We start from the raw sequence: 5,000 nt of genomic DNA on the forward strand, positions 1-5,000 counted from the left end.
GGAAATTTATGTGACGTCACGTGAAAACGATCTATAGATAAGAATTACTGTCTTTTATCCAAGTGTTGTTAAATATTTTAAATGAAGTTACATGATAAGTAAATGCCATTCCTTTATTTCAATATATCTGAATGAAGGGTTTTTTACAATGTACGTGGCTTGCAATTACAGTGCCTTTCAGTAACATGCAGACTTTGAAGTTTAATCGACCATTGGCTGCTTTTTTCCTGCCATCCAGTTCTGTGATTGACGGCAGTGTAAAATGCAACCATTGGTTAAGTCTTTGACTTCACAGTCTGCATGTTATTGAAAGGCACAGTAGTTGTTCTACTTTTACATTAAAAATAATTGCCCCTGTAAAGTTATTCCAAAATTTCCCACAAAAATGACCTCCCTTGAACAATGGTCCTCCTTAGAGCAGATGAAAGGAACAACGGCATTGGAGGCAATACAGTAATTTGAACAATGAGACGTTTACATTAAAAAAAATATTCAACTAGGTTTTCCTATAGCCTGTTGTTTGTCGATGTAGGGTCTGATAACGTGTCCTGATGTTGTGAGATATGCAGGCTGGAAGTGGTCTTGTGTTATCCCATCCCATGTAACCACAAAGCTAGCGGATTGTCAACCGATAAGCAACTGCCCGGATGAATCTGTAATTAGAAGAAGACTATCAGCCTAAAAAGCCAATACTACTAGTAACATGAACTGAACCAGACATATTAGACAATAATTCTACATCATATTTCTTTATAATTATTATAACCTTTCACATATTCAGGCTGTATTGGAAAGAGCTGATTATGACCAACAAGAGCCGCAAAGAAAAAATAAGATATTCCCAAGTTAAATTCGGTGATTTATTTGTGGGGTCCTGCATAAAAGTGGGAAAATGTGCATGCAGTCAAAATGTCAGGCGTTTCACCCACGTGCAAGATGTAAACAAATGTGCATGGTCGGTGATGACAACGCTGAAGAGTTAATTGAATCTCGTACGTTTTCACGTAGTTTGTAAGAAACCAGACTGCTCATTGAGAGGAGAAAGCAAATAGCTTCCAATGCTTACTACGCCTTAATTAACCCTTTTCCATCTAACGTCAGACATATGTGACGATAAATACCGCTGGAAAGCTTTGGGCCACAGACTGCTCATTCAACTCAATTGATTAGCCCCCCTCTAGGTAAATGTGTTTTTCAATGTTTTCAATGCAATTTTGATCGTTTTGAACTGGGTTTTCGCTATTTTCCCTGACTAAAATCGCAAACAAACTTTTGTGATTTTCGCGGGAGCTAATAAATAAGCTGTTCTAATATGGCGACAAGTTGTAGCAGCGAGGAAGGAGGAAGTTTTCGTCCGGAGGATGTTGATTTAGTGTTTGTAGACGAGGATGACATGCCTTTGAAAGCAGTAGTTTGTGGAGTTAACTATCTAGACAGAGACTCAGTTGACTCTGACTTCTACCAGACTGATTCGGAGGAAAGCCAGACGGAAGAGTCCGAAGATTTGGAACAGGATACTGCAGAACCACATCCAGCTCGTCGTCGAAGACTGCCTGCTCCCGCTGCTCAAAATGATTGGAAAGAAGACGTAATTCGTCATGATGAGCTTCCTTTCAACCAGCCGACTGGGCCCAAATGGCGAATATCAGGTAATGAGAGACCAGTTGATTTGTTCCATCATTTTATCAATGATAATGTCCTTGAGCTCATGACAGTACAAACCAACCTTTATGCTGCCCAAGAACGTGCGAAAAACCCTGACAAACACCATGCTAAATGGCATGATGTGACCAAAGATGAGCTCAAAACATTTCTTGCCCTGAATTTGGCGATGGGACTTGTAAACAAGCCAACACTTGTCAGTTATTGGTCAACTGATGAAATATTTTTGACACCATTTTTCCAGGAAACTTTTCCAAGGATCAGATTTACTCAGATACTGAGACACTTGCATTTTGTTGATAACACAACTCTTACTGCTAGAGGCCAGGAAGGCTATGATAAGCTGGGCAAGATACGTCCATTTTTAGAACGTGTTATTGGCCGATTTCAACAAGTCTATTCACCAAGTCGTAACTTGTCTGTTGATGAAACATTAATTAAATTCAAAGGTCGTCTTCTTGGCGACAAGTTATGAAGGATAAACCTGCCAGGTTTGGGCTGAAAGAGTTTACTCTAGCAGACTCTGCCAATGGTTATGTCTTGGACATTATTGTTTACACTGGAAAAGAGACTGCCACAGACTCTAAAGGCTTAGCGGAATGTGTCGTCCTAAGGTTGCTTGAACCATTCTATGGATTTGGCTACAACATTTTTATGGACAATTATTATACATCTATTGGACTATTTGAGAAATTATATAACATGGAGTCCAAGCTTGTGGAGCATGTAGGGGTGACAGGATTGGCTTGCCAAGAGATGTCACAAAAGCAAATTCAGATAAAGTTAAAAAGTTGAAACGTGGAGAGGCTATTTATAGGCAAAAAGGGACTGTAACATGTGTTACATGGAAAGACAGGAAGCCAGTAACTCTTATAACAACACTGCCAGCATCAATAGACACAGTTTCTGTCGAAAGAGCTATTAGGGAGGCAAATGTGTGGCAAAGAAAGAAGTTTTGGTGTCCTGTACCCATACAGGAATACAACTCACACATGGGTGGGGTCGATTTGGCTGACCAGAGAACCACGGCATGCCAGACTGATGAAAGGGTGGACTTGGTACCTGAAACTGTTTTACCATCTACTAGAGGTATCAGTTCTAAATGCATATGTTTTACATTGTTGCATTCATGGCAAAGGAAACCTCAATGATGCAGTTTCGACTTGATATAATCCGGGGTCTCCATGGGCGCAGAACCTACAGGCATGATTCGCGACAAGTTCCCACTGACCCATTATTTTGCAGAAATCTTAACTTGGGTCACTTTCCTGTCAAAGCAAAGAAGAGATGTGCATGCAAGGTACATATTCAGAGAGTGTTAACACCGTACATGTGTGGATTGTGTGACACCTACATGTGCCCCGCCTCTTGCTTTGAGAGATATCATACCATGGATCAGTATCTCTTTAATGATGAGGAATGTAGCCAAGGTCCTCCAAGACTAAAGCCACAAGGAGCTGGTAGGCCTTTAGGTCGAGGTAGACCCAGACAAAGAAGACAATAGCCATGAAATTGAAGCTGCTAATAACATTTGCTATTTGAGATGTGACTTTGCCTAAAACTGCCTTGCATACAAGGAATCGACTACTTTTAAGGCATGTCGCAGCAACTGTACTGCATTTTAGTCAAGTCATGTCAGTTATTTTTTCTAAATAACATGTTAGCTTACTGCACTCTACTGATTGTCTGCTGTTGGAGTTGTTTTTGGTGTGTGAACTCAATTTATAGTAAAGTGCTAAATTTTAATCACTTTTCAAACCAAATTATGCTAATTTATAGGTCATGTGACCAGTTAACTCCAACATTCTCATCTTCCAGAGTTTTAGAAAGACATATGCTCAACATTTAATTTGATATGTAGCAATTGGAATTTGGTAAAATATAATCAGAGTTACAACCAAATGAAGATTGTATGCTGACTTTGCCTAAAACTGCCTTGCATACAAGGAATCGATTACTTTTAAGGCATGTCGCAGCAACTGTACTGCATTTTAGTCAAGTCATGTCAGTTATTTTTTCTAAATAACATGTTAGCTTACTGCACTCTACTGATTGGCTGCTGTTGGAGTTGTTTTTGGAGTGTGAACTCAATTTATAGTAAAGTGCTAAATTTTAATCACTTTTCAAAGCAAATTATGCTAATTTATAGGTCATGTGACCAGTTGATGGTAACTCCAAAATTCGCATCTTCCAGAGTTAGAAAGACACATGCTCAACATTTAATTTGATATATAGCAATTGGAATTTGGTAAAATATAATCAGAGTTACACCCAAATGAAGATTGTATGCTGTTTTTTAATCAAATTAATTACTACCCCCTTGGATGGAAAAGGGTTTTAACCAACTATAAGGTAGAAAAATCACAGCAGAATAGAATTCACTTGTTTTCTTGGACTCCAGGTCGAAGGCGGTAGGTAGGGTCTGCCATCTTCATCTTTCAGTAGCGGAGCAACTTGTGGTAATACAGTTCCGTTTGTGAGTGGTCCATAATCTTCATGTTGTGTGATGCAACTTATTCTTTCCGTGGAATCGTCGAAAGACCTTTTTCCCCGATGCGTGAATGACTTCTCTGCAGCAACGAAACTCTCTTGCACCGACTAAATTTTCGTACTTGCAATGTTGACATTGGCACCTAAAAATACAGACGAATTGGTTACAAACGTCAGCTTTCGACAAAACTTCAGAAATCAAAGAGCATAATCCAGTAATATCCTGCTTCAGTCATTCAGAATTTTTTTAAAGAAAGTTATTTTGAAAATTCGATTGCGATGAGTGCGTCAACTACAACCAGTAATACTTGAATGCAGAAAATACATTTCAGGAGAACTGGCATCCTCTGTGGGAAAATTTCTTCAATTAATATCTCTACGATAAAACTACTATAGCATGCATACGAACCATGAATTTACAGGAACTTGTTTTTCGTATCTCGCCTCCAATACTATTAGTGAGAGGCCATCGACATCTACTTCTTCGCGTTCTTCGATGCGATCGTCGTCTTCTTCAGCGAGAAGTTCCCCTTCATACGGAGTAATATGAGTATAAATCACTCCATCGTCTTCCTCTTCCGTTGTAACATCAGCTGCCTCTTCGGTCATTTCACCTTCTAAGTCTTCGTTGATTGATTTTTCGGACAAGCTATCCACTTCAGAGTCACTGGCACTTGCACTGGTGGACATATTCCTTGCTTGGCGACAAGAAATGATTGAACACAGACAAGCGCAAACAAACTTCTGGCAACAACGTGACGTCACAACGCGGGAGTTTGAAATAAACTCGGCCCAGTCTCTGCGACACTTTTCAAGAGAAAATTTCCAACTTTGAGCGCTTGTAAAAT

The 5,000-nt window shown here is 39.5% G+C and overlaps 1 long non-coding RNA gene across 1 annotated transcript in view; it reads right to left on the reverse strand.

Annotated features, from left to right (window-relative positions):
- Nucleotides 1-53: 53 nt before the first annotated feature.
- Nucleotides 54-5,000, reverse strand: part of LOC137996500 (uncharacterized) — a 40,799-nt gene continuing 35,852 nt past the window's right edge. The window contains exon 3 of the long non-coding RNA XR_011122324.1: nucleotides 54-653. This is a non-coding gene — a long non-coding RNA (uncharacterized lncRNA). The remainder of the gene's footprint in view (nucleotides 654-5,000) is intronic.

Source organism: Montipora foliosa, chromosome 1 (assembly GCF_036669935.1).
Source record: "Montipora foliosa isolate CH-2021 chromosome 1, ASM3666993v2, whole genome shotgun sequence".
Taxonomy (NCBI): Eukaryota; Metazoa; Cnidaria; class Anthozoa; order Scleractinia; family Acroporidae; genus Montipora; species Montipora foliosa.